The 18946-nt window shown below is 35.1% G+C and overlaps 2 pseudogenes; one reads left to right on the top strand and one right to left on the bottom strand.

Moving 5' to 3' along the window:
* Positions 1 to 188: 188 nt before the first annotated feature.
* On the top strand, positions 189 to 1657 carry LOC120143582 (annotated as a pseudogene).
* Positions 1658 to 2829: 1172 nt separating this feature from the next.
* On the bottom strand, positions 2830 to 5788 carry LOC120143580 (annotated as a pseudogene).
* Between the last annotated feature and the right edge of the window lie 13158 nt (positions 5789 to 18946).

Genomic DNA, 18946 nt, shown 5'->3' with positions numbered 1-18946 from the left:
ATTTCCATGTGATTTCTTATTGATCCAGCTTAATTAACTAACGTTGACAAGTTTAGTAGAGCTCTAATTATGAAACGACGGCGTTTCTGTATTTATAATTTTTCGTAATTTGATTATATTTTTCTCACATCATGTTTCATATTCCCCCAGTCTCTTTCCTACTCAATCACTCTTCAATTCTTTCTCAAGTTCCTTTTATGTGATATTCATCTTTCAAGTACATATTTTGCTTATGGCACCAGGCCACAACCTGGGATTTCAATCTCTTTCACTCATAAGAGATCAGCCTCCCTTGCCTGCTTCAGACCCTGCATTTCCAGTACTAGCCATTGTTGTGCTAAGCATATCATGTGTACAACTTTCTTGCTGGCCGCGTATTTTGTTTTTGTGAGCAAATGTTGCACCTATGACTGGTACCAACTTAACCTGCTAAGTCGAATATCTTTGTTTCGACCGAGACAGGAGGAGGATACGTTCATTGCTTTCTCTCCGATGATGTGGAATCATGGCCTCGATGAATCAGCCATTCGAGAGATACCGGCTTTTCAGTTCAAAAGAGAAGGCAACGAGATAAGCATGTATGGTTGTGTGGTTTGTCTGAATGAGTTTCAAGAGCATGACACGCTTAGAGTTCTTCCCAAATGCAGCCATGCTTTTCACTTGGATTGCATCGATATATGGCTCCAAAGCAACACGAATTGTCCCCTATGCAGAACGAGCATTTCGAGCAGTTTGCAGTATCCCATCAATCATATCATTGCACCTAGCTCTTCACCTCAAGATCCACAGCCATACAGTACCGACAGCTTGATCGGCGGGGACGATGACTTTGTAGTGATAGAACTCGGAGATGGAGATGCCCTATTGCCATATAGACAACAAGAAAGGACAGTTTGAGAGAATCGTCGTCGCGGTTGCAGCTTAGGGGTCAATCACCAAGAAAGCTGGAGCAGAAGCATAGGAACTTAAAATCAAGAAAACAGCATCAGCACCATCTCTCAATTATGGGAGACGAGTGCATTGACGTCAGATAGAAAGATGATAACTTCTCAATCCAACCTATCAGGAGATCTTTCTCGTTAGATTCTGCCGTCGACCGACAGCTTCACCTATTGGTTCAAGCCATAGTTCAACAAAACAGACATCCTGGAGGGAGTAATACCACGGAAGAATGCAGTACTAGAGCTCGGACATCTTTATTTCCATTTTAACATGGCCGGAGACCCAGAAACGTGGTACTTCCTGCCTGAATTTTGATTTGTAATTAGCGATTGCTTAACGTTAGCTTTTTGTTGTTTTGCTTTCTTTAAGATGGAATTTCTTATTGAGGGAAATGAGGAAAGCAAAAATGAGTGTTGAGTGACTTCTTAGTGATATTTTACATAGTGAGAAAAAATGCAGGCATGGGTGTGGGAAATCATTGCTTAAGGCACTTTGTGGGGATCAGATTGATTTCATTCCATTTTTGAGGGCTCGCTCTTTATAAACGATAATGATTGCAACATGACAATCTAGCTTTGAGTTGTTGAGAAAGACAGAGGGATAGAGAAGGGGCATTTTAATGGAGTCCAGAGAGAAGGGACCCAGTATTGAGTACATTATAATTCTACCATGTTACACAAATGAAGCCAACTTCTTTTGTCTTGTAGTAATCATTTTGCTGGACGAATGATTTTGTTCAGTTCTAACTAATCGTTTGACTCGTTACTAACATTGCTCGACTCTTACCTTTTCTTCAAGTATTCATGTTTGACATTTGTATCTAATGCTTATTTAGACTTGTCCCTCTTCAAACCTATACTCGAGTTGTATCTCATAAACCCGAACTTGTATAACATAACCATGATGACATATAAGAATATAAATGAACAGAACACTCATAAACTGTTTGTATAATGTTTGTTTATATTCATTTATTAAACTAAACAAGTGAGTATAAACAAAATTTTTATAATTATTTACTAAACTATCGAACACGAACAAAAATTATATTCAACTCGTTCATGTTCACGAACAAGATCATTTGAAAACTCATTTATAAGCTCGTCTATTCAATTCTTTTTCCCCTTTTTTATTGTTTTAAATATTAATAAAGATAAAGGCTAAATTGAACACAATGTGAGCTTTAAAGTTAAAATTGTGAAACCTAATGAGCTTAAGGATAAATAACGTAATTTCACAAATTTTTCTACACATATAAACGAATACATTGATAAACACTAAATGAATATGTCGGCGAAATATATAACGAACATGTTCGTGAATATTAAACAAATATACTCACGAATGTTAAACGAACATGTTCACAAACACTTGGCGAAACATATAACGAACATGTTCGTAAACAATAAACAAATATGCTCACGAATGTTAAACGAATAAGTTCACAAACACTAAACGAATCAAACACGAACACCTTATTTGGTTGGTTTTCTTTGCACTGTTTGAAAGAGAGCGAGAGGGCCTTATCTTGCAGGTGACGACGATGTCGTGTTGGCGGCGGAGAAAGACTCGGCATTCAGGCGAGCCACCCGGTTGTGTGGTACGTAGCGGGTTTAGTACGCCCCGCCAAAACGGCTCCAAAACAAACAAAGAGGTGCGTGCAAAAAATAAACAAACACAGCCATAACATTTTTTGTTCAAGCCAGTTTCATTTACACCCCTAATGACATAGCAAGGCATCACAGCCTGGGAACATATTACAATGTTGCTTTGAACTCAATAACGTAAAATCAAGGATGGGAAAGCTTTAATGAGCAATGATGGTACTAAAACTATTTTTCAAACAATCTCACTGACAAAGGAAACAAAAAGCTTACTCCATGAAAGAGGAAAACTTGCAGCTTAGAATGTGTTCCTAGCTATTTCAAATGACAAAGTCAAGACCAAAGCGACACTGCACTAACATGTTGATCACATAGCTTAATAATACTATAAGTCTACCGTATTAAACTGCCTGAATTCTGGTTAAGAGGAACATTGGGTTGCAAATTTCTTGAAGCAAGACTATGTTGAGGCAAAGGCAAGGGGCTTTGTAGGAAGCAGGTTAGTTGATTTACCACGGGCCTTTATCTTTAACTCTTCAAGGACTTCTTGTGCTTCTCTGAGTTCCACTTCAGCAGTTGCTCCATGACCTTCCCAGGCATCGATAACTCGCTGCTGGAATTCAATTGCAAGGGGATAGCTGCACCATCCGAAAATTAAAATTCCAGATCCAATTTTAACAACTCAAAGCCAATTCACATTGTAAGGCAGATTCGTTTCAGTTGATATTTCCACAAGAATGTTTACTGGCAGGCAAACAATATGCTAATACATCTACATGTGTCATTCTAGACTCTTACGTACTAGACAAGAATAAGAGCAACATGTATGGATGTTTTGTATGGCATACAATAGAATCCAGATACATCTATCAAAGAGGAAATATTTCTGAAGCTAGAAGAATTAAGAACAGCTTAATGAATGTATATGACCATAGAATATCCTGTCATTTTATTACAGTATTGACCCTTGAAATTTTAACCTTTAGACCTCTTTCATATCTATTTGCCCCTTAAAATTCCATTTCATTCCCTTTCTAGTATAGATGAGAGCTTATTTCACTTCAGCTCTGCCCCAGGCTACTCCCATGTCATGGTACTCCTGAATGTGACCCCAAATAATTTCCATTTATTTACCTTTTGAAACTCCTTTTATCCATTACTTTTAATTCATATAACAATAGAAAATGTGATTGACCATTAGAAAACAATATTTCAACAAGATAGAAGCATCAAGTGTTTCAGTAAAATGCAATCCTCATTGTTTCTCAGTTAACAATCAAGTATAAGGTAATCGTTTTTTGATGCAAGAAGTTTAGGTAAATATGGCTGTTCAGGGGACTTATCTCAACCTCCCCGAAGATGAAGGCTTCAGCGTTCAGGTAAGGACATAATCAGACATAGCAAGAATGATTCACCGCATTACTAGTGTAATAGTGACATGCACCGAAAATAAAAGAAAAAGGCCAAGCAAAACATCTTACCTTCCCATTGCACTATAAGCCTTGGAAAGATTCTGGCAAGCTTCTATAGAATCCACATGATGAGGACCAAGTGAGACATCCATGATGTCTTTTGCAACCGCAAACATCTGTGCTGCTGACTGAGGTCTATCTAACTCTAAGTATGCTGCCCCTAAATTGTTGTAAATATACCCGACACCAAAATGCTTGGAACCAAAGCTCTCTTTCATTATCTCTGCTGCACTCTCCAAGTATGGAATTGCCTGTGGCACATCACCTGTCAAAAGGAGTAACCACCCTATTCTAGCCGAAACACTTCCCTCAGAGTGCTGCTCCTGAGGTTGCTTTGCTAGCAAAGCCAATGCTCTCTTTAACAACGAAATTGCAGTCTCAAACTCATTCATACTCTCATATTGCATTGATATCTCTGAGTATGCCTCGGCAACTTCAATTGGGGAAACCGTCTCTTTCTTGTCAAGAATTCCACAAGCAATCTCCAAACACCTCTTTGAATCAGCAAATTTTTCCTGACTGCACAGAGCTTTCCCCATCGAAATAAACACCAGAGCTCGATTCTCACTATCTTTGTCTGTCTTCTGAGCTATGCCTTTCAAAGTATTAACAGCTTCATCATACTTCCCCAATGCGATCTGCATATTTGCGGCATCAATTTCTGCACGAAGCAAATCTGTACTAAGGCCCCAGTTCTTCAAAACCTTCTGTGACAACTCATTCTGCTCCAATGCCTTTGCATGCTCCTCCATACCAGTATATATAACACCAAGAATCCTCCTATCATGAGCAACCTCCACCGAATTATGGCCCAACTCCTTTATATGAATCTCCAGTGCCTTCGAACCAAAAGGCAAGGCCTCCTTCAAATTTAGAACCGAAACATAAGCTTCAGCCAAATCCCTATAAGCCACCCCCAATTCCTTACTGTCCTTCTCCAAAGTCATCTCCTTAATTTCCAAAGCCTTCTTAAGGTTCTCAAGAGCCTCCTCTCTCCTCCCCATAGCTGTCTTCACATTCCCCAATTCAAGCTGCACAGCATGCAGCACCGGCCTGATATCCTCGACGTTAGCAGCCTTCTCTTCCTCTAATCTACCAAGCAACCTATTAGCCCTATTTAGATAGCCTAAACTATCACTAAACCTTTTTAGAGTATAATTAACAGAACCCATCAATTGTAAAGCCATGGCAACGAGTAAGGAAGGTTTACCATCTTGGTCCAATGCTCTCAATGCTTTTTCAGCAAAAGATAGAGCCTTTTCAGGATCTTCACCTTCTTGGTCAAGTTTGAGTCCAACTTTGAGTGAAGCTAAACCCAGATCTCTCTCGTCAAAACAAGCTTCCATATCTTTAAATGCTTTGAGCATTTCTTCAGAAGTGTTGGCAGACTCAAAAGCTTCCTCAAGATCAGATTTTTCTCTCAGTTTTCTCTGCCTAGAAGACAATTGCGTTGGTTTTTCAGCAAGTCTACAGATATTACGAAATGGGTTTGTATGGAATTGAATGGTTTTAAGGATAGAGACGTGGGTTTTGGCACAGGATTGGATACGACGATCTATTGAGTGAAGTGGTGAAGCAGAAGAAGACGATGATGGAGAATTAACAGAAATATAATCTCTGCTGAGGAGAGAGGAAATTCCCCTGAATCTTTGACGATTGAAATTTGAAATAAGTGAACGTGAAGCCTTTTCCATGGTGAAATGGAGAAGTTTTGAGGGATTTTGGTCGCTTTGGGGCTAAAGTTCTTCGCTTTCCGATAAACCCTTGCAAAACCCTTCTTAATGTGTCTTTCTTTGTTGGATAAAATGTGCATATAGTCCCTTTCGAATAGAGAGATTTTCTTGAGTCCTCTAACTTAAAAAAGTAATAAAGTAATCCATTTTCATGAAAATTTTGTTAATAAAATTTTAGGGTAAGCTTGTATTTAGTCACCCCAACTATTTCCATAGTTCTATTTTGATCATCCAACTAATTTTTTAAAATCATACCTAAAGTTACATTTTGATTCTGTTTTCGTTTTGGTCACAGTCTTTAAAAAGTTAACGTGACATGGACGAATCACCTTAAGATAATATCAAGTTATTATTGAAAAAGTTAATAAAATTACCGCATCTTTAACATTAGATGTGATTTTAGAAAAATATAATAGAGTAACCAAAACAAAACAACAAAAATAAATTAGGTAACTAAATAAGTACTTTATCCTAAAATTTATCTACTAATTTAACCCTCAAATTTTATACTTTATCATAATTTGCTTCTAATTTTGAAAATTAACCCTTAATATTTAAATATGATATCAATTTAATCATGATTCTAACACGTTTTCTGTTTTATCTCCTTTCCATTCACTTTTGCACCATTTATCTTTCGTATCGAAATTTGTCATCATCACCGTCGTCGCAGCAACAATCATGTATGATGATTTAGAATCAAATAATATATGTACATATTCTTCTCGTTAATGACAGAAACAAATAACTTAAGGGCTTAGCTATAAGCTCTGTTTTGAAAACTAGACCGGACCGGCCGTTTTAACCGGGAACCGTTATTTAGTCCGGTTCAATCTAAACCGGTTGAACCGCTATTAGTGAACCGACCAGAACCGCTGAACTGTTCGAACCGGACTGGCTGAAAACCGGAAAAAACCGGGATTTTTATTTTTATTTTTTAAAAAATTAAACCAAACAACGTCGCTTGTTAAAAGAGCCAAGTCGAACTCGAGTATTGCTGAGCTCGACTCGAACTTGAAAACTTTAAAAGTAAGCTCAATTCAACTCAAACTCACAAGCTAAAAATTATCAAGTTCAACTCAAACTCGAAATATAATATTGAAACTTGAACTCAAAAAGGCTTGAACTCAAAAAAAAATTAAAAGCTCGATTGAAGCCTAAAATTCGAGCTTGATTGAAGTGAAAGAATAGTTCACTCAATGCTCACCAAAAGGCTCTATGATTTTGAATGTCAAATTACCTATATTATTTATAGAAGTTAGTTGTAATGCGCTTCTATATTTCTTAGCAATGTGAGATTGTTTTGTTCTCATATTTTTACTCTTTAGACTTTTGGGATGCTCTTCTATGTTTCTTAGCCATGTGAGATTGTTTAAAAAAAAATTAAACCAAACAATATCATTTTGTTATGATTTTTTAACTCAAATTTTATTTTTTAATTATAGTTATATAATTATATTTATTATTTAATATGTTTTACCTTAAATATTATGTTGTAGTTAATTTGAATCATTTTGTTTCACTTGATTTTATAGTTTTTAACTTATATATGTTATGACTTGCTTTGAATATGACTTGTGATTTAAAAAATTATTTTTTATTAAATATTTTTGGTATTTTTATTTAATTTTTTAAATAATTATGACGTCGTCCGATTCTTCTGACCGATCGAATCGGTTCAACCAGTTGAACCAATAAACCGATAGCATGACCGGTTCACTAACCGATCCGGTTCTGAAAACTATGGCTACAAGTTAATTTAATACATCTTTAAAGACGAGATTGAAAAGGAAAAGATTCTGAATGATAAAAAAACACGAACCACAAGATGAAAAATAATGAAAAACACCCTTTGATTGTACACGTGCAAAGAGATTGCTTTATCGAAGTAGAAATTTAACATATTGAACAAAAGAGTCGTATCAGAAATTTAACAACACGCTTTAGATTCGTTCCCTAGATTGGTTTTAGGGGAAAATGTTTTCATGCCATGTCGTTTTTCGATAACTTTTGATTAGATCCTTAATTCGTTTAATAATTGTCAACTTATAACCTGGATTTCATATTTTAAGCCTTGGACTCCTAATATATTTCACTTCAGTCCTAATTTGATAGCATAATAAAATTGTCGCCTTTATGTTTATGGTCGATTTTGATTTTATCCTAATTTAGTTTTTAAATAATAATTTAGTCACAAGTCTTTAATTATTTTTAATTCAGTCCGTGAGAATGTGTATTGCATGTCTAAGTTATTTATTTATACTTTTTATTTTATTCTTAGTATCTGATTTAATATAAACATTATTATTGGGATTACTAGCTCTGTCTTTAAAACTATTTATTATTTTTTTAAAAGCGAAACAACATTCTATCTTTTAAAGTGTAAATTTTTTGACACAATGATATATTTTAATTTTCTTCGCACGTAGTCGATTTACAGACTCTAATTTTTATTTTGTTTAAATATAGACCTTCAGAATTATCATTTTCAAATAAAATTATCGAAATTTTTTTTATAATGATGTTTTGGAATGTATTCAATCGTGCCTAATTTAAAAAATTAATGGTAATTTTCTTTTAGTAAAGCACACTAATATTCGATCTATTGATCGAATAATAATGATTTTCCTTTTTTAAAACATGTACAAATTTTCAAGAAAATTATTTTCAAAACTACAAAATTACTATTTTAAAGGAAAATATTTTTAAAAAATCAACTGTACTAATTTAGATACAACATTTCCTACCAAATAGATCCCACAAAATATTAAATTATTTGCTTTTATGCTACTGATAATACTTTTTTTTAATTATATGGTAATATGATTTAGATAAACCCACCTATAATTAAATTATTTCCTTTTTTGTAATTATTTTTATTAAACGGGTAATAGTATTTTTAAAAGGGTAAAGTACACGATTGGTCCCTCGACTATAGGGTGTTACTTTGTTGAATCCTCTAACTATTAAAAGTTACAAAATATTGACTCGACTATTCATATGTTCCAAACTAATCATTTTATGTTAGAAAATTGGTGGCAATATGAGATGGACGTTAACCTGTTGACTGATATATGATAAAATCTTATCCTAGAATCGTTTTAGATTTATTTTGCATATTGAATCTTCGTTTACATTATACCATCGAGTCAATGCTTGAAACATTATGCTGGCGAGCTGATGCTTGAAAGCAACGGTGGTGCCAATAGTTAATAGACATGATTAAAATATGATTTTTATCATATCTCAGACAATATGTTAACGTCCAGCTCAGACGGGCGTCAAATTTTTAATGAAAATGATGATTTTTGAACATATGAGTACTCATATGACTATTTTATAACTTGTAATAGTCAGGGGACTCAACAAAATAATGTTTTATAGTTTGGGACCATTTTGTAACTTTTAATATTTAAGGAACTCAACAAAATAACACCCTGAAAACCATTTATGTACTTCATTCTTTTTTAAATGCATGGTATTGTATGATTTAGATACAACATTTCTTTTATGGCAATATATATATATATATATATATATATATATATATATATATATATATATATATATATATATATATATATATTTGGTAAACATGGCAATAATAATTTTTGAACTATACGGTAATATGATCTGGACAACATTTTTATCAATTAATGTTATATATATACAAACAATTCTTCGAAGAAAAAGCTAAATTCATTTAGTGACTTTAACGGTTAAAGTGAATTTTGTTCTTTTTTAAAATTTTGGATTTAGGAAGTTATATTTGTAGGGTGTATGTTGATTTGTTGGTTTTATTTGTGGTTTATTAAAAACATGATAAATTATCGGATCCGAATTAGTCGATCAATAAATTGGATACCAGTGGTTATACAAAAAAAAGGGTAAATTACATGTTTAGTATCTAAACTATTATTTTTGTTATGTTTTGGTATTCAAACTTTATTTTTGTTTCAAAATCATACTTAACGTCTAGTTTAAGTTTCATTTTGGTACCCACCGTTAAAAACTTAACGTTATGTTGACGTGTCACCATAAGGTAATACCATATCATCATTGGAAAAAATAAAAAAATGTCACGTCAATAGTTTTGTTAATTTTTTAAATGCGGGTGCCAAATTGAAACTTAAACTAAATGTTAGGTATGATATTGAAAAAAATAAATTTTAAGTACCAAAATGGAACAAAAGTAATAATTTAGGTACTAAACGTGTAATTTACCCTTAAAATATATTATGAAATAAATAAAAATAATTAATTTCGTATTAATAAATAATAATAATAATAATTACTTAAATAAATAAAAATAAAATTATATACTTAATTAAATAAAAAAAATAATCATAAACGTAAACTATCCTTTTGATTGGCATTGTAGGGGGCTAATATTTCCTTACATGTAATCAAATTTCCAAACTTAGAAATGATTAAATAAACTAGAGTTTATATTCCTTTTAGGACTTTCTTGGAGTAAATTTTAAATTTAGTATAGTGAGATGAGATACTAAATCTTTTAAGTAATGAATGAAGTAATATCAATCCTATAATAAACCTGTACAATATTTGATATGGATTAAGTAATCAGTATTCGAGAACCTAAATTTAACTTCAACAGTGGAGGAAGGACAAAAACAGTATACCATATAAAAATATGGATGAATACAGAGTTTTCACCATATTTAGTTAGAACAGATACAATGAATGAGTAATCGCAACTAACAAAAGGATCAGTAGGCAGTAACTATCTGAATTTATATTTAGTCCAAATTCCATTTGGCACGCTACTCCAACAACAGCTCTTAAAAGGGAAAAAAAAACTTTATCTTCGATAGTTTGTTGTTAGTTTCTTTGCACCGCGTTTTGCAAATGCAGAGAACATTTGGTTGGGACTTAGTTGTCTCGTCCCAGTCATCCATGCTGTTGTTCATCTGGTGGTTTGCCGATACGTGATTATCGGATATTCTATAAGTAAATACTTATTCCTTATACATATGTTTCCTTTTAACATAAGTTTTAGCCCAAAAAAACAGACTTTTATATTCTACTCCGTGAAGTAAGAAACAAAATTTGGAAATACTCTTTATCTTTTTTTCTTGAGAGAGACAAAAACAAGCGATTCTTGTGAGTTTGCATTTGGGACTCAACTTTAGCCACTTGAAGGAAAGCTATCACTTGAATGATTTGCTTTTTGATAATCTTTTTATTTGTCTTACATTTTAATTTTTTTTAATTATCTGAGCTGATTACAAGGTAATATTTGTTAAGAACGTTCTTAATCTACTGATAACACACACCTTGCATACGAAATTGTTCGAACCTAAGACCTCTAGGGAGAACTGTAGATGCTCAATTTGTCCGGGGTGTTATTTGAATTTTATTTGAGTCTATTATTTTTAATGTTATTATAAGTTTGGATATTAATATATATATTTGCAAATTAGTAATTAAGTAATTATAATATAACATTCACTAAATCCATGTTTTTATGTTTACAGGCCCAAATTAAAAATCAGATTACAACAGTGGAACTCAAGACAAACCCAAGACCCGAGCACCCCACGTGAAGGCCTTGTTCTGCTCAACAATTGAGCATCCCACCCGGTCACCAGCTGTGCAAACCTCTCCCTCGTGATGCATCACAGTTGAGCAACATTCATGGCTCCCACATGGATCACTTCAATCGAGCAGCATGCTCCACGACATCCCATATGCAGCTCAACTACCAAAACAACAAGCCCAAAGTAATGTCACCCACGTTCAGCCTTGAGCACCACGCCGACAACATCGAGCAGACCAAGGCTCGTCGCCCACCATCGACATCACCACTGTCCATGCCCTGCAGTACAAAAACCAAGACAGAGAACCGAGACAAGTGGGGGGACGATAATAAACAATTACAACGGGGGGCTCGGTTCAGCAATAGGGGAGGCACGAGAGCAAAAAGAAAAACCAGAATCATAGAGGGGGATCAGCCATAAAAAAAACCAGGAGCAGTAACCAAACACGGGGGTTCTTGGTTCTCAAACAGCAAACCAGTGGCGATCAGTAACAACTGGGGGGGTTCAGCGACAAGAAACAAAGGGGGAAACAAAACATTTGTAACAGGGGCTTTTACTTCTCATCTGGAATTTTCTGTTTTGAAAGCAGTGTATTAGGGGTTTCGGCCTACCCCCCGTTTTGGCCATTAGAATGAAAACATGTTTTTTTATTTTCTCTTGCAATCACAAATCAAAACACTAAACTCTCAACAATCCATAAATCACTCATCACAAATAACATCAAATAATCATACGGGAGAACAAAGAAAAGAGAGAGAGAGGTTTACCTCTCTGTCGAAGTGTGTACCCTCATCGGGGTCCAAGACCGAAGCATGGAAGGAGCAAGGTGGCCTCACTGGGGCAAATATCGGGGTTTAAAGCTGAAGAATCTCGTTGACTTAGAACTTAGGGGTTGTTACATGTAAGTTTGGTTCGATTTCTGGGTTTAGGGAGATAGAACGAGTGCCAAGGTTTAGTTTTCGCTTGAGTCGATAACCATTGACGGTAGTAGAAGGGGAGAGCCTCTTCGGTTCATTGTCTTCTAAATCCGGTTCGCAGAGGTCCTGGTAAAGAAGAGAACCCTCGGGTTTCATCCTTTGTGTGTTGGATCTTCATCGGAGAACCCCAAAGCAGGGCCTTGGTCGTAGGTGGCCATGGTCTCCATCTTCTCTTCAAGGAAAGTGTAAGGCGAAGGTCATGGAAGCCTTTGGAGGTTCTCGGCTGTGAAAGGAGTGGAGAAGAGGGAGAACGGCGCAGAGAAGTGTGTGTTTACAAATGAAGATTAGGGTAAGTTTTCATCTAAAGTTTATTTATATCAATTCTTCAAAACGGCGTCGTGTAGAACCTGGGTCTGTGATGGGTTCAATTCGTAAAGGCTCCCTTTAATTTGAAGGCGTTGTGATTTGGTCCCTGCTTCGAGTTTCTGTTGTTTTTTAAAATATGGATCTTAATTTCAGGCGTATTTCATTTCAGTCCCCTTTGTTATTTATATTGTTCCAAGTATTTGATCTCCAAAGATTGCATGTTTATATTTCTGTTTATTTATTTTACCCGAATTTAATTTTAGCCCTGAATTAGTAATGTGTTCATTTCAGTTTGTTTAGACATGTTGCTTTTATCTCATTTATGTTTCGTTTTAGTCCCTAGGTCGAAGTTTGTGTGTTTCAAATTTTGTCTATTTATTTTTATGATTATTTAGTTTTCGTCCTTAATGTTGATTTGTTTAATTTCTGTTGTTTAGATATTGGACTTTAAGGTTTTTGCATGTTATATTTTAGTCATGTGGGTATGTTTTTAAGTTTGTGTGATGTTGCATATTTGGCGTAGCATTTTCCCGGCTTTCATTTTAGTTTTATAGGTAGTCTCGAGTTTACTTTGATCTTAGTATATGTAATGCATTGATAGATATTTTTTTGAGATCTTTGTTTAATAGTGATTTTAGCTCTAGATTTATTTACTCATTTATTTTAATCACATGTTTAATTAATTTTTGCATTAACATCACTTTGTATGATTTGCATGATAACCTCACGTGCATAACTCGACCTAATCACATAATCGGATTAAGGGTAATACCCTTTTAATTTAAAATTGTCGGAACGGCTTTTCTTAACTTACAGGAAAGTTGTTCTTGACGATTTTAAATTACAAGTGTATCCCATCAGTGACATCAAAAATTCGATTTCTTCACTTTAAAATTTGGGAGTGAAAGAAAAGGAAATGTTCGTTTATTTAAATTTTTTGAGAAAAGGTCGTTATAACTGACCTAAAGATCTGGTCTCAATATATTTAAATAATCGAACATTCTTTATCTTTCTAATGGCTTGGTAATTTTAATTTAACTTATTTCGTTGTTTTTGAATGTTATAAAATTAGCATTTTTGTTATTTAAAGGGATCATTAATCAAATTAAACTCGAACTTGTGAAATTCGTTGCAAAGACATTAATTAATCGACTAGGTACTGATTTAGGGCGTTGTAGGGGTGCTAATCCTTCCCCACACGTAACCAACTCTCGAACTTGGATTTTGGTAACGTAGACCGTAAATTTGTCGTTTTAATTAAAATTAATTTTTATTTAAAATGACAACGTTTTTGGGTGCCCAATCACACCCTAATCAAAGATTGGTGGCGACTCCTCGAATCATATATTTTTACCGTAAAGGAATTTCCAATTTCTCGAAACGAGAGGTTTTCTAAAATTACATTGTTTTTAATTAAAATTCGATTGAAAAGAGAATAATTAAAAATGGCGCGGTTTCCAAAATCTCTCCCCCACCAGGTTCAAAAATCGTTTTGACAGCTTGGCGACTCCGCTGGGGACTTTTTTAGAGAGTCAGGGCTAGAGTCGATTAATTATTTGTCTTTGCAAACGAAAGTTAGAAATTCGTTTTAATTTGGTTTTTGATCCCTAGTTTGTTTTAATTTTTGTTTGCATTTTAATTTGTGATTTGGTTAACAAATAAATAGTTGTACTAACGTGTGATCTGCATGTTTCAGTTTTCTGACCATCATTTTAGCTTGTGTGTTTCTTCGATCGAGACAAAGGATTATGAGTTTCCCCATTATTGCTATAACTTTTTCTAGAGCCTTCTAATTGTGCTCTGTCCCGTTAGGTAGGGGTGGAAGCTACGCTTACGTGAGAAAAATTATTTTTCTTCGCACGGGCTTTAGCTAGTAACCTTTGGGATACATGCCTTATGTCTACGAGAAAACATTGAGTTTCCTCGCATGGATATAGGGAAATGTATCCTCTCGAATTGAACTTGATCCGTTTTAAGCCTATAATGGGTGAGGATCGAGGGTCTGTCAAGCCCAATGGGGCACCAGTAAAGGATAATTCGAGGACCCTTTTAGTGATATCGAAACTCTGCCCGTTTTATGTTGAATCCTTGTCTGCAAACACGGAGGGGAAACTCATTCTAACCTTTTCCTCGAATTTATTTATTTTTGCAAAAAGTATGCGAACTAGAGATCATGTGGTTAGGTTTATTTTTCAAGCAAGCATGTGAATTAGATACCATGTGGTTAGGATTTTTTGTGAATGACAAAGCACGTGGGTAGATATCATGTTGGGTAGGATCTACTAAAGCATGATTGGGTAGCCAGCATGTGAGGGTAGGTTTTATTTGATGTTTATTGTACCTACTATTTTGTTGTTTATCTTATGTGTACTAACCCGTGTTTGTTCTATGTCTATTTTATTTTGATTTTATTGCATTTGCATCCTCATGTCATCAAGGGGTGTTCATTCGCAAGTGATTGACAAAGAAGAAGGTTGAACATATTGAGTCGAGAAATTCTCCACTATGTAGTCAAAACTAGGAGATCCAGAGATGTTCAAACGATCCATGAAGGAGGACATCCGATGAACGAAGAGATCTGAAGCTGATTGAAGAATTCCTTTAAAGCTGCAAAGGCCAAGATGTTGACTCAAGGGATAGATACAATCATACCAAGGACGAGAAGACCTTTATAAATATGAGAAGACCACTTCACATTGGAGGTAAGAATGGAGATTTCAAGATTCAATTTAAAGACATTTGACATCATCAATGGTAATGAAATACGCCGACAACTTTGGAGGTGCAATACCAGATCCCATGAAGAGTACGACTCAAGGAAATGAAGAGATGAAGAATCGCAGTTGTATTTTGACAACATGGTGTACTTACGAAATTCTTGTTGTCTAAGTGAACGGTTGTTCTTAAGTGGTCACTTCTGGTATTAACACCTAGTGCATTTGCATTTGCATTTGCATTTTTCATTGCATGTATTTGTTTAAGTATTTTACATGCATTAATTATGAAGACCTGGAAATAAATTTTGGGAGGTTATGTGACAGTAATAACAAGATCATTCATTCATACTAATTCCACATCATCATGAACAAACAAATGGAAGCAATGGAGCAATCTAATCAGGAATCGCAAGATCAGTTGCAAGAGAAGTCGCTTGAGTTACAATAAGGTACGCGGAATCAAGCATCGACTTCTCTGCAAGGCGCATCGAATCAAATGATCCAGGTGTTGGCACCACGAGCTGTTGGTAAAAAATGATGGATGATAAAGGAAATCAATGGCATCATACTAATGCATCAAGAGTGATAATTTGCCCCGGAGCATCTAACTCAAACAAAGGGAAGAGCCTCGTAAATTATGAGCAATTTGAAAACGAATTCAAGTGGTTGAATGAAGCCGTTAAAATATGAAGGTTGTTAATGCCTCTCACAAAGAGTTAGATGCCAGAGAACTCAGTTTGGTCCCTGATTTGGTCATCCCACGTGAGTTTAGGGTGCCTAATTTTGAGAAATATGATGGCACCAGTTGCCCCTAAATCATCTAAAAATGTTTTGCAGAAAGATGGAAGGGTATTAAATAATAATAATCTATTGATTCATTACTTCCATGATAGTCTTGCTGGGCCAGCTGTAGTATGGTATAACCACTTGGACAAGGAGCAAATCAAGACATGGGTTAACCTAGTTGATACTTTTCTGGGGCAATATCAATATGTTAAAGGCTTAGCCCCAAAACGTCATGCCCTTCAGAGGATAAGTATGGGAGCTACTAGAGCTTTAAAGATTATTCCCTAAGATGGAAAGGAGTGGCAGCACAAGTTCAGCCTCATTTGCTAAAAGAAGAAGTATCATGTATGTGTCACGATTCTCTTCCAGCTCCTTTCTTTGGGTTAATGTTGGGAAATTCGACGAATGGCTTTAAAGGATCTTATAATGGCTGGAGAATTAATTGAAGATGCAATCAACAAAGGAAACTTGAAAGTCACTTCCAAAAGCTTGAGAAATCAAGAGGGAAGAGTTGATGAGGTGAATGAATGTCGTGTCCAGAGCTCTCACAGTCGTAAAAGAAAAGGGGCAGCAGGGTGCTCGAGTCGTCCGAAGAAAGTCCCAGGATCGAAAGATACTTTGAAGGTGTTCCAAATTCCTATCTTAGATTTGTACCCACATTTGATTAAATGTCAACACCTAAAACCGAAGCCAATAAAATTACCAGCAAACCCTTCTGCCCACAATTACGATCCAGATAGTGTCTGTGATTTTCACTTGTGGGGCATTGAGGCATTTTACGGGGAATTGTAGGCCGTTGTTGAAGGAGATAAATATGTTTGTGGAAAATGGGACGTTGACACAAGAATTGGTGAAAAAATGGATGACGAGCTCGAGTGGGGCACCAGAGCTAAATGCGTAACACCTGATCGAGTTAAACGCCGATGCATCAGAAGAATAACGGGGCATCCTAATTATGCAAAAATCATTTTGTTCATCATGAAACTTTTTGTCATTTGCAACATCTTGTATGAACATGTTTTTTTCCGTTTTTCTCAACTTTTTGAAAGGATTTTTAAAATGAACTTACGTCATTTTCCAAAGGTCATGAGCAATGAATCAAGTTTTAATCTTGTAATTCTTTGAATATCAAATGAGTTAAAGGTTGTTTTGCTACTTCATTAATTATATGCTTTTGACAAGAGGCAAGATTAGACCTTCCATGTCCCATCCAAAGCCGAAAGAACCATTGTTGGGGTTTTTACATGAAATAACACCGAGACTGAACATATACATCACTTCCCCAACCTCAATAAATCCTAAGAGCATGACGAGGACCTTTTATGCGAGAAAGACAAGATGGAGTGTTACAGATCAAAGACATACAAAGACCACGTAGAAGAAGAAGAAATAAAGAAAATCATTGAAATAATTCTATCATGCATTAATTATATTATTTTCACGTAAATAAGGTTAATCATGAATATACGTCCCCCTGGGGATACCTCTTTTACAAAGACTTCCATGTCTGATATGAGGAACGTCTTTGTTTCATATATCCCTTCAAATATATGTATATATATACCCTTTGTCGTCCCCTTTTGAGCCTATAATATTTTTCTTCTAATTCAACCCAAACCAAGGATCACCCTCCACACTGGGGGGCAAAGGCAGACCAAGTACAAAGCGCTCTAATATCGAATTGAGTTGACATCATGAAGAGAAAGAAGAGCAATGTTAAAAAATAGGAAAAAAGAAAAGAAAATTGGAAAAAAGGAAAGAAAGAAAACTCACCAAATACTTCAAGACGAGCGGTTCAAACATCTCAAGTCTATCGTGAAATATTGAAGGAAAAAAGAAGAATATAAGATGCACGAGCATATTCAAATAAGCCAGAGCAAGGTTGAAGACAGTAGAATGAATTGATCCTTGGTTCGATCACCCTTAAACACTTGTTTGAGCCTATTTATCCTTTTCTTTCATAACCATGAGCTATGGCCTACATTACGTGCCTAAAAAGTCCCTTCTAATCATACGTAGATTTCTAAGTGGAGAGGCTATCTTTAGATTTCATTCCGCCCTTCAGGTTTAATTTTATTTGTAAATAGTTTTTTAGAAAAAAATCTTTAATGCATGATAAAAACAATAAAATGAGGGTTCAAGACGTAAAATTTTAAATGACGTCTTGAAACCAAAAGAGAATTCGAGTTGAAAACCTGAAAAGGCTGCTCGAACATAAAGATCGTCAACCACTGTACAGAAGGGTGATCCAACACATCTCTTGATAAAGTACCCCACAGTACAAAGGCGCTCACGAAGAATGAGAACCAGTGAACATTCCCAAAAGAGAAGCAAAATGCTTGCCTTATCATATCAATAAAACGCCAGAATCAAGGGTGAAAAAAGCTAACCAAACACATTTCCTTCCCATGTTAGCCTAAGCCTTTTGTCAGCAATAACCTTTACTCTTTTCAAATGTATATAATTTTTGAAGGATTAAAAGAGAATTTGTCTTATTTGATATTCATTGAACTCTTGTTTTACAATTTGTTTTGTGAGTCTGAAGAAAATGACAGCATTTTTTAAATTTATTTATAAATTTTTCACATTCCCTAAAAATAAGAGAATGGATAAAAACATTTTCAAACAAGACAAGTTTCAAATGAGAAAAGTCCTTGCAGTGGGTGAGGCTTATTATGCCTCTATTGGAAGAAAGAGAAGAAGAGGTGTCAGAACATGAAGCATTCTGCGTTTTTGAAGCAGATGGTCTAAAGAGATCAGAATGAATGAAGAATAAGAGCTTTTAGCATTTCCAGATGACGTTGTCAGTAACCCACCAAGAAGGAGATGACCTCATTGTTCAGAAAGG

This window comes from Hibiscus syriacus, unplaced genomic scaffold (genome assembly GCF_006381635.1).
Source record: "Hibiscus syriacus cultivar Baekdansim isolate YM2019G1 unplaced genomic scaffold, ASM638163v2 tig00110858_pilon, whole genome shotgun sequence".
NCBI lineage: Eukaryota > Viridiplantae > Streptophyta > Magnoliopsida > Malvales > Malvaceae > Hibiscus > Hibiscus syriacus.
This window is presented reverse-complemented; position numbering and strand designations above follow the sequence as displayed.